Source organism: Giraffa tippelskirchi, chromosome 2 (genome assembly GCF_054371585.1).
Source record: "Giraffa tippelskirchi isolate mGirTip1 chromosome 2, T2T-mGirTip1v1.2.pri, whole genome shotgun sequence".
In the NCBI taxonomy this organism is placed as follows: domain Eukaryota; kingdom Metazoa; phylum Chordata; class Mammalia; order Artiodactyla; family Giraffidae; genus Giraffa; species Giraffa tippelskirchi.
The window spans coordinates 120,352,516-120,364,891 of NC_137276.1; positions in this window are offsets into that span (position 1 = coordinate 120,352,516).

Here is a 12,376-nt window from a genome sequence, read left to right on the forward strand (position 1 = left end):
CAATTTAATGTGCATGCCCAGCACTTAACAAGTATGTGTGTATATATATATAACAGAACAGAAATATATAATATTTTACATATAATAGAACAAAAATATATAATAGAACAGAGTGGAAAAGATCAGGGAACTTTGCACAGAGTAAAGGTAAGAATACTTTTTGAAATTTTTGTACGTGTCTTAGTCTATTGGGGCTGCTATAACAAAACACTACAGGTTGGGCAGCTTGTAATCAATAGAAACTTATTTCTCATAGTTCTAGAGACTGGGAAGTCCAACATCAGGGTGCCAGCATGGTTGGATGAGGGTTCATTTCCTCATTCACAGCTAGTGCCTTTTTTCTCCCTTAATTTTTATCACAGTCTGTACAATGTTGTGTTAGTTTCTACTGTATAATAAAGTGAATCAGCTTTTCGTATACATATATCCCATCTTTATTGGATTCCTTTACCATTTAGGTCACCCCAGAGCACTGAGTAGAGTTCCCTGTGCTATACACAAACAATAAATGCTGGAGAGGATGTGGAGAAAAGGGAACCCTCTTGTACTGTTGATGGGAATGTAAACTGTTACAGCCACTGTGGAGAACAGTATGAAGGTTCCTTAAAAAAACTAAAAATAAAGCTGGTGCCTTTTTGCTGTGTCTTTACATGGTGGAAGGGGTTAGGGATCTCTCTGGAGTCTCTTTTATAAGGGTACTAATCCCATTCACAAGTGTTCCACCCTCAAGACTTAAGTACCTCCTAAAGGTCCCCACCTCCCAACACTATCATATTTGGGGGTCAGGATTTCAACATGTGAATTCTGGGGTCCCACAAAGATTTTAAACCATAGCACTATGTGTGTCCTGAGTTGTGATATAAAATATATTTCTTTTTGTGGACCAGGGTAAAAAAAAAAAGTGAGACAGCACTACAGTATAATTATTATAGTAATTAATACAGTATACAGTATTGTATATATAGTAATTAATACAGTATAAAGTATTGTGATTATAATAGTAATCTTGACAGCTCACTCCGTCAGATGCCTAGAGTCTTTTAAGAGGAGTCTTGCCACCCTTGTCACTGAAGTACTATTCACAGTTGCCAAGGGGTAGATGCTTCCCTAGTGGCTCAGACGGTAAAGCATCTGCCTACAATGCTGGAGACCTGGGTTTGATCCCTGGGTCAGGAAGATCCTCTGGAGAGGGAAATGGCAACCCACTCCAGTATTCTTGCCTGGAAAATCCCATGGATGGAGGAGCGTGGTAGGCTACAGTCCATGGGGTCACAAAGAGTCGGACACGACTGAGTGACTTCACAAGGGGTAGAAGTAACCTTATGTCCATGGAGGGATGAATGGATAAACAAACTAAGCTATGCCCTTACAATGGAATATTATTCAACCTTAAAACAGAAGGAAATCCTGTCCTATACCACAACACAGATGAACTTAAAGGACATGATGCTAAATGAAGTAAGCCAGGATGCTAGGACTGTAGGATTCCACTTCTATGATGCATATTTAAACTAATCAAAGTCACAGAAGCAGGAAGTAGGGACTTCCCTGTGGTCTAGTGGCTAAGATTCCCTGCTCCTAATGCAGAGTAGCTGGGTTCAGTTCCTGGTCAGGGAACTAGATCCCACATGCCGCAGCTAAAGATCCCGCATGTCAACTGAAAATACCACATGCTGCAACAAAGACCCGGGGCAGCCAAATAAATAAATACAATGAAAAAAACTATTAAAAAAGATAAAAAGAAACGGAAAGTAAATGGGGATTTCCAGGGGCTGGGTAGGCCAAGGGGAACCAGGAATATAGAATTTTAGCCATGCAAGATGAAAAAGTTCTAGAGGTCTGATGAACAACAGTGTGCATACAGCATGCTATAGCGTATACTTAAAAATTGTTGAGGTTAAACTATTGTTTAGTTTTTTTAACACATGCACATATACATCTGTGGAGAAGGAAATGGCAACCCACTCCAGTATTCCTGCTTGGGAAACCCCATGGACAGAGGAGCCTGGCGGGCTACAGTCTGTGGAATTGCGAGTCTGATATGACTTAGCGACTAAACAACGACAAAACACACAAAAGGAGTCTTCACTCTAAGGTTCCCCACCATGGGTATGAACAGTTCCTACCTTCCTGATTCTCCCACTTGTCTCCTTTCAAGGTCCTTTGGATCTTTTTTGGCATCTCTGCTGAGCTCCTTTAGACAATCTTCTTGCTCTGGATTTGTCTTTGATTTGTGGGAACTCCACTCCCTGCCAGAGGCCACCTGGCATGTGTCTGCAGAGTATTGCTTACTGAATTCCATTTCTTATAGGTTAAACGAATTTGTGGCAACTCCACAAATAAAGGCAACTTAATTGTCTGCCCCACCATCTAAGGACCCCTCTGGACATAGCATTTTCATCGAACAAAAATAGAAACAAAATATATAGCATCATCTTTTTCTTTCCTTTTCTTACTGAAGTCTTTAGTTAGAGCCATTAGACATTTATTTATTCCTAATTGTGCCTCTGGCTCAAGTGCAGTTCTGGGGACAGTAGAGTCCTTTTCCTGTCCCCTTTTTACACTTGTGAATTATTCGTTCTAAAAACAGGCTAACATAGTGGTTGTGAATGAAGTCAGACTTCCTGGGTTTGAATCATAGCTCTTCCACTTACTGATCATGTTCTCTGATCTTGAACAAGTTAGTTGATTGGCTGATGACAGCCAATTGTTAAATTTTCAGGTACATTGCAAGCCTGTTGATATCATATTGGTAACTTGACATCAGCTTTGATAGGAGTATTTACACCACGAAAATTGACAGAATCTATAAATCCATACCTGCCCCCTTCCTTAACCTGCTTATCACTATTTTTTTAATGTAATTAATTAATTTATTTTAATTGGAGGCTAATTACTTTACAATATTGTAGTGGGTTTTGCCATCATTGACATGAATCAGCCATGGTTGTACATGTGTTCCCCAACCTGAACCCCCCCACCCCGACCTCCCTCCCCATCCCATCCCTCAGGGTCATCTCAGTGTACCAGCCCTGAGCACCCTGTCTCATGCATAGAACCTGACTGGCGATCTGTTTCACATATGATAATATACATGTTTCAATGCTATTCTCTCAAATCATCCCACCCTTCCCTTCCCCACAGAGTCCAAAAGACTGTTCTATACATCTATGTCTCTTTTGCTGTCTCATATATAGGGTCATCATTACCATCTTTCTAAATTCCATATATATGTGTTAGTATACTGCATTGGTGTTTTTCTTCCTGACTTACTTCACTCTGTATAATAGGCTCCAGTTTTATCCACCTCATTAGAACTGATTCAAATGCATTCATTTTAATGGCTGAGTAATATTCCATTGTGTATATGTATCACAGCTTTCTTATCCATTCATCTGCTGATGGACATCTAGGTTGCTTCCATGCCCTGGCTATTGTAAACAGTGCTGCGATGAACATTGGGGTACACGTGTCTCTTTCAACTCTGGTTTCCTCAGTGTGTATGCCCAGCAGTGGGATTGCTGGGTCATATGGCAGTTCTATTTCCAGTTTTTTAGGGAATCTCCACTCTGTTCTCCATATTGGCTGTACTAGTTTGCATTCCCACCAACAGTGTAAGAGGGTTCCCTTTTCTCCACATCCTCTTCAGCATTTATTGTTTGTAGACTTTTTGATGGTGGCCATTCTGACCAGTGTGAGATGTTACCTCATTGTGGTTTTGATTTGCATTTCTCTGATAATGAGTGATGTTGAGCATCTTTTCATGTGTTTGTTAGCCATCTGTATGTCTTCTTTGGAGAAATGTCTGTTTAGTTCTTTGGCCCTTGTTTTGATTGGGTCGTTTATTTTTCTGAATTGAGCCGCAGGAGTTGGTTGTATATTTTTGAGATTAATTTTTTGTCAGTTTACTTATCACTATTTACCAGCACACACCTGCTCAGTTTCTTCATCTGTAAACTAGGAGTAATAACAGTGAATATTGTCATGGAGAATTCTAGGAAAGTTAAATTAAATATGCTTACTTGTACATGGCAAATACTCAACAATTGTGAGATGCTCTGGGTAGTTCTCCCATTTCACATGGTCCAGAGCCTTTCTGCCATCACTTCAAACTTGGTACCAGCCAGATCCAGTAATACATGGGTAATTAAATTAAAAAACAAATCACTTAGATTAACTAGTGCCTTAAAACAACTAGCTCATAATTGATAGGAAATGTGTGGTCTAATGTTTATGAGGCAGACACTGATGATTATAAAATCAGAATTTTTCTCAGTCTAGCATTGATTACTTTTTTAAAATTTATTTTTAATTGGAGGACAATTGCTTTACAATGTTGTGTTTGTTTCTGCCGTACATCAACATGAATCAGCCATAGGTATTCAAATATCCCCTCCCTCTTGAAACTCCCTCCTACCCTCCCACCCCACCCCACCCCACCCCACCCCTCTAAGTTGTCACAGAGCAGCAGGCTGAGCTCCCGGTGCTACACAGCAACTTCCCATTAGCTGTCTTTTTTACATATGGTTGATTACTTTTGTTATATACATTTCCTTCGGCTAGCTGTTAGAATTTCTTTATGGCATTTCTATTTTTTCTTCTCCCAAGTAAAGCAAAAGCTACAAAGATAGTTTGTCACATCCTTTGGTAGTTCAGTAAACAAACATGTTCTAAAAAACTGAAATAGCTGTGCTAAAGTAAAAGATGTGCTGATAATTTATGTTAATTATATATGTTAGTCAAGATTTTGGTGGGCAAATAAACTTTTGGTAATGTGATATTGTTATCTGAGTGCTATAAAAATATAATATAATCTATATTATAAATATTGACTCACTCTGATCACTAAAGAATTAATCACATATCTGTATTTAAATATAAATATTTTACTGGCAAAGCTTAAGTTTAGTGTTTTGTTAAATGAATCTCTCATTTATTCTCAATAGATTTGGGGGAACTTATTTTCTCTTAGTCTTCATGATTAGTGAAGTGAAGTCGCTCAGTCTTGTCCGACTCTTTGCGACCCCATGGACTGTAGCCTACCAGGCTCCTCTGTCCATGGAATTTTCCAGGCAAGAGTACTGGAGTGGGTTGCCATTTCCTTCTCCAGGGGATCGAACCCGGCTCTCCCACATTGCAGGCAGACGCTTTACCATCTGAGCCACCAGGGAAACCCCTTCATGATTAGTGGAATATTTAGATCTTAAGTTTACTTTATCAGCATCTACATTATAGTAGTGCATTAGTCACTTAGTTGTGTCCGACTTTGTGGTCCCATGCACTGTAGCCCACAAGGCTCCTCTGTCCATGGGATTTCCCAGGCAAGAATACTGGAGTGGGTTGCCATTTCCTTCTCCAGGGGATCTTCCTGACCCAGGGATCAAACCCAAGTCTCCCACAATGCAGGCAGATTCTTTACCATCTGAGCCACCAGGGACGTGCCAAAGAAAGTGTTATTAATGCATAGCTGATCATCACAGAATCATTATAGATTCTGCATCCATGATACTCTGTATTAGAGAATTCTTCAACCAAGATGTTTAGAAGTTCATCTCTTCAAACAATCCCCCTCTTCAGAAAAAAATATAGCCTGCTTTTAGGATGTTTATAAAATGCCAGAGGTCAGCATGGAAAAAGATAACAGCTTTTGGAGGACATGGAATCCTGTTTCCTTCTCTTTTGAGATGCTCTGATGTCAAATTTGTTTGCTTCTGGGAATCCTCTCTCTCTCAGCAGTCAGTTTTTCCAAGCCTTTCTCTGTTAGTGTAACTGAGTGTGGCCTCAGTGGTAAGCTTCAGGATAATTACTATAATAGGTGTCTCCTTTTCCATAGGCGGGCAAGGACATTCCCAGAGGTTGGTCACCCCCTGGAAAAGTTTTTCTCCCACGTTCCCCTTCTCCTGCTTTTTCTGGTCTCCAGAGTCGGGCTTCCTGAGTCCCACACAGTCAGTTCCAATCTGTGTTCAAGTATCCTTGCCCACATCTGTAGAGCTTTGTCCCCAACCCTTCCTAATAGGCTGACTTGGAAAACAGTACCTGTTACCTGGCTGAAATCTGTGATGTTCTTCTGATCATATCCACCATCTCTTCTGCTCATGAGGCCTCTGCCCTGAATCTTTAGGCCTAATTTCTGCCTATGGTGTGTCCCAGTCTGCAAGATTAGACTTCTACTGTGGTCTCTATGCCCCGGCCCAGTGACCTGCCCTGTGGCTGTGTGCCAGCTATGTGAAGTTTATGTGTTCCTTGTCCCCGTGATGACTGAACGCCTGCTGGGATCCTTCACATCACTTGCGTCCTCGGTCCCCTGTTTGGCTGCTTGCTATTTTCACCTGAACTCTGCGTATCAAATACTTCATGTTTTAATTTTTTGGCTGTACCCCACAACATGTGGGACCTTAGTTCTCCAACCTGGGATCGAACCCATGCTCCCTTCATTGGAAGGTGAAGTCTTAACTACAGGACCACTGGTGAAGTCCCTGGGTATCACCTGTTACCCATTTACTCCAAGAGGTAGCCTGGCAAAGTGGTTAAGAGCATGCATTCTGGCACTAAACTATCTGGGTTCTAGCTTTGCCTGTTCTTACTTGGATGACAAGACAGTCACTCCACTTCCTGTACCTCATTTTGCCATCTTTAAAATGGGCATAATCATAGTACTCTAAGTATTGTTCACAGGAGCTATAAAGTGATATTTGCAAAGGGCCTAAGAGTTGGATTGGCACCTGGTAAATTCTATATGAAAATTAGAAAATGGTATTAGTTTGCTAGGGCTGCCATAACAAAGTGCCACAGACTGGGTGGCTTAAACAAGGGGCATTTATTTTCTCACTGTTCTGCAGGACAGAAGTCCAAGATCAAGGTGTTGGCAGGAATGGTTCCTTCTAAGGTGTCGCTGCTTGGCTTGCACGTGGCTGTCTCCTCGTGTTCTCACACGGTCTTCCCTCCATGTGTGTCTGTGTAATAATCTCCTCTTCTTATGAGGACACCACACTCATATTGCATTAGGTCCCACTCTAAAGACCTCATTTTGGCTTGATTACCTCTGTCAAGACCCTGTCTTCAGGCTTCCTTGATGGCTCAGTGGTAAGGAATCCACCTGTCAACGCAGGAGACTTGGTTTTGATCCCTGATTTGGGAAGATCCCACATGCTGCTGAGCAACTAAGCCCATGGGCCAGAACTATTGAGCCTGTGCTCTAGAGTCCGGGAACCACAACTACTGAGTCCACGTGCTGCAACTACTGAAGCCTGGGCCCTCCAGAGCCTGTGCTCTGCAACAAAAGCATCTGCAATGAGAAGCCCATGCACCACAACTAGAGAAAAGCCCGAGCAACACTGAAGACCCAGTACAGCCAAAAAATAAAATAAATTAATTAATTAAAAAAATTTTTTAAAGACCCCGCCTTCAAATGTAGTCACGTTCTGAGTTACTGGGGGTTAAGACACCACCATATGAATTCTAAGGAGACATAATAATTTAGCCTGTAACAATAATTAAATAACTGGCCCTGGACACTGACAAGCCCGTGCCTCTCCCTGGCAGAATCCCTGGGGACCCCTTCCTCATCTCTCCTCCAGCATCCAGCTGGGACAACAGGGAACCTTCCTCACCAGTCCAGCCTGACCTACCAGGGCCCTTCCTCCATGTCCTGCAGGACCTGTGGGAGGGGTCCTGCCTTAACCGTTTTGGTCCAGTGTGTATTCACTCAAGATTGTCTGAGGGGAACTTTCCTGGTGGTCCAGTGGTTGAGGTGGTCCACTGTGGGGGATGGGGCTTCCACCCCTGGTCGAGGAACTGGTATCCCACGTGCCACAGGGCAACTAAGCCCACATGCCACCACTAAGAAGCCTGAGTGCTGCAACTAAGACCCAACACAGCCAAATAAGTAAAATTTAAAAAACTGTCAAAGGTAAAAACCAGGGGAAGATAACAGAGAAAAATCAGCTCAGCCACACAAAGATGGCACTGCCTGGTCATAGAAAGTTCCAGCCATCAGAGAGACCCTTAATGGTTTACTTCCTTGGGTGAATACCATGGTCCTTTCAGAGACACTGAAGGTTTTACCAAACACTTTGCCCTCCTTCAGATAAGTTGTATTATCACTTTTTAAAACAGCAATTCTGAAGTTTGCAGACTTACAATTTATAGGCCTGACCACCGACTCTAATGGTCGTGATTGCCAGGTCTTATTGCCCTGTCTAGCATGAGGCCACTTCTTCACAAGATTGTTCTAGGCCTGGGGACCTCCTACATTGTGTTCATATATAAAGAAGCCTGTACTTTTGATGTGTCAAGGTGCTGGACTATGATGACTGCTCAGCTCCTGGCTGCTAAGTTTGACCTTCTCTCCTTCCTTTTTGGTGCCTCTTTGGTAAATGACGTTTTTTGGTAAAAGTTTTTTTTTTCTTCTTCTATTTTTTGGCATGTGAGATCTTAGTTCCCTGACCAGGAATCGAATCTGTGCCCCCTGCGGTGGAAGTGTGGTGTCTTATCCACTGGACTGCCAGGGAAGTCCCAACAAAGTCTTGTTTTAAATGCTGAAACTGGTTTTGTTTCCACAATAAACAGAGTCTTATTTTAAATTCTGAAGCTGGTTTGATTTCCACTATAATAAAAGATATATATGGTGGTGGTTCAGTTACTAAGTCATATATGACTCTTTGTGACTTCATGGACTGTAGCCTGCCAGACCTCTCTGCCCATGGGATTTCTCAGGCAAGAATACTGGCGTGGGTTGCCATCTCCTTCTCCAGGGAATCTTCCTGACCCAGGGACTGAAGGCGGATTCTGAATTGCAGGCAGATTCTTTTACCGAGTGAGCCACCGGAGAAGCCCTCAAAGATATACATAGTCAGTCCCTATTTATTGAGCATGTGTTATGTCCCAGGCAATGCTAAATACTTACGTTATTCCATTGAATTCTTCTAAAATAGGTGTTGCTATCCTCATTCTGCTAGATGAGGTCATGAAAGTTCAGAGCAGTGGTGGAGCTGGTAAAAGGCAGTGCTAGGTTTTAATTTGAGTCCCTCTGACTCCAAGATCAGGCTCCTTAGCACTGTTTTTTGGTCTCCCAAATACCTCCAGCCTCAATCATTATATGTTGACCAAGTGGGGCCTCTCCTTTCCTCTTGTGTTTTCTTGTTCCCATGTAATTTTTCCTGCAGCAAGATGTGCCGATGGTGATCTGTACTTCTGAGTATAAGAGACCAGGCAGAGCTAAGATGAGACAATGCAGTATTTGATCAAAAAGCAGGTGTTATACAAGTGGCATCAGCTACAGAGGACTAACTTTATCAGGGGTAATGATTTTCTTTATTCTGCCTGGGGATTGGTTTCTACTTAAAATTAAGTTAAATGAAGTTTAACTGAAAAACCAAAGAGAGAATTTAACAAAAAACATAAAAGCCCCAAGTAAATGATAAGAATTTTCCAAATGCTTGGGAAGGAAAAGTCAGAGAATTAGTACTTAAGCATACACCTGGGCATGGTAATAATAGCTCACTTTTGTCACAGAAACACTTCAATACCCCCTCCTCCAAACAATAGGCATTTAGGCCTGAATTAAACTGGCTAATGTTCCTTCATGCTTCACGGGACAATGTGTCTTTCCTCTTCCAGCTGTTCTTTCATCATTTACCCAGGAACTGCCCTCCCCTGGCCTGAATTACTACAATTAAACCAGCGTTCAGCCATACAGTGTGAAGGTGGGTTTATAGCATGCAGGTGCTTTATGGTTTTTAAATGGCTTGAGAGCATAATCATACAGTAAAGCGGTAGTCCTTGACCTTTTTGGTACCAGGGACCAGTTCTGTGGAAGACAATTTTTCCATGGACCTAGTAGGGGGTATGATTTGAGGATGATTCAAGCATTACATTTATTGTGCACTTTATTTCTATTATTATGACATCAGCCCCACCTCAGATCATCATTCCAGAGGTTGGGGACCCCTGCTGTAAAGTCAAGAGGGTTTGGGACTGCCCTGATTGTCCAGCGGTTAAGACTGCATGCTTCCACTACACGGGGGCGTGGGATCCATCCCTGATTGGGGAACTAAGATCCCACATGCTGTGGGTGCATAGCATGGCCAAAAAAAAAAAAAAAATAGGCAGACCCAAAATGGAAAAACAAGCAGAAATCTGAAGTTCAGTTAAAATTGGAAAGACAAATAAAATTACCATTAAAATTTTAAAAAGAACATTCTCCCAAGTTTCCTAGTAGCTTTTTTAAAAAAACATGGGGTGAAGGATATGAAAACCTTTAAACTGTTATACTCCTTGATTTGAGTACAGATGCTCCAGTGATGGTAAGTTAGAAGGACTGATCAAGAATTCCAGACTGGAATTCTTGTTGAATATTGGGTGAGTTACTTAAATCGAACTTAGTTTCCTCACATACATCTGAGAAATATACATCTACAGAATGAGGATAATTAATCTTACAACACAGTTGCTGTGAGGATTAAAATGTGAACACCTTGGTTGAGCACATTTTTTTCCTTTGCAATAAATGATGCACTCAACAAATAGTGGTTTCCTTCCTTCCTCCCCTTGGTTATTATTTCAGTGTCTTCTGAGGGTTCATTCACACTGGTTTGCAGCTTATGAGGACTTCTAAGCAGACACCCTCAGGGTCACAGAAGTACTGGTAGTGACTTCCACTCATTCATTGGGATCATACTTACCAGGTTCGCATTGTGTGCCAGGTGACATGTCAGGGGCCAGGGATAAAACCCTGCCCTCGTGGAGGTGATGGTGTAGTCAGGGAGGCAGATGGGCATTGAGCGACCACACATAAAAATGTAAAACTGCAGCAATGACAGACTACTTCAGAGCACAGGAAAACCCTAAAAGTAGATTCGACTTGGTCAGAGGGTTCAGGGAAGGCTTGCACCTTTGGACTTGAGATCTGCAGAATAAGACCGAGAGAGGAATGAAGAATGTCCTAGGCTGAGGAAGCAGCAGGTGCAAAAACCCTGTGGCAGCAGGGAACAGGACTAGTGAAGTGAACTTGAATAACGGCCAGTGTAGATGGAGCACAGGGTTTTGTGGGCAGTGAGGTGTGAAAGTGACTTTGGAGAATAAGTAGGGCCTAAGAGGCCATTCTGGCTTCCCAAGTGGCTCAGTGGTAAAGACTCCACCTGCCAATGCAGGAGACTCAGGTTTGATTCCTGGGTTGGGAAAACCCCTGGAGGAGGAGGGCATGGCAATCTGTTCTAGCATTTTTGCCCGGGAAATCCCATGGACAGAGGAGCCTAGTGGGCTACAGTCCATGGGGTTGCAAAGAGTTGGACACAATTGAGCACACACACACACACAAAAGGCCATTCTATGGCACTGGAGAATCTTTATTTTATTGAAGTATAATTGATTTACCCTGTTGTGTTAAGTTCTGCTGTATAGCAAAGTGACTCGGTTATACTCTTTGTGACCCCATAGACTGTAGCCCACTATATATATAGGCTTACCACGTGGCACTAGTGGTAAAGAATCCACCTGCCAATGCAGGAGATGCAGGTTCAATCCCTGGGTTGGGAAGATCCCCTGGAGAAGGAAAGGAAATGGCAACCCACTCCAATATTCTTGCTTGGAGAATCCCATGGGCAAAGGAGCCTGGCAGGCTATAGTCCATGGGGCCTAAAGAGTTGGACACGTGTGTGTGTGTGTGTGTGTGTGTGTGTGCGTGCACGCGTGCGCGTGCTCAGTCACGTTTTTTCATATTCTTTTCCTTTTTAGTTTATCACAGGATATTGAATATAGTTCCCTGTGCTATACATTAGGACCTTGTTGTTTATCCATTCTAAAGGTAAGTGATCACAATTACTTCAGCATTTGGTTAACTACCATGCATGGGCCTGAACATCTTATAAATCAGTAACTTATTAACAGTTAACACAAAATCAAGTGTTAAGGTTTTATTAGAAATCGGACGGGGTATCAGGTCCCGACCAGCGGGAGTTGACATCAGCTCATCCACACGTATCTTCAGGGACATTGAAACTGGGCAGGCCTCTAGTTTATTCCCCACCCTTCCTGCTCTGGCTGTGCACCCTGGGGAGGGGAGAGTGGTATGTGCCCTGGGAGAAGGAGCTGGGACATGGGCAGGGTGGAGAAACTGCCTGTGCCCTGGTGTCTTCCCACCACGGTTCAGTAACAATTTGAAAAACTAACAATAAAAATAAGTACTAAGACAGGAGAAATTTGAACACTGGATATTTTGGTATTAAGCAATAATTCATTTTTTACTGTCGGATAATGTATTGTGATAAGTTCCCGCTCCCCTCCCCCCAACTGGTTATTTTTCAGATATACACCCTTAAAAATCTATAGATGAAGTTATTTGTCTCCTACTCTCTTCCCTTTGGGAAAAGCAGTTAGA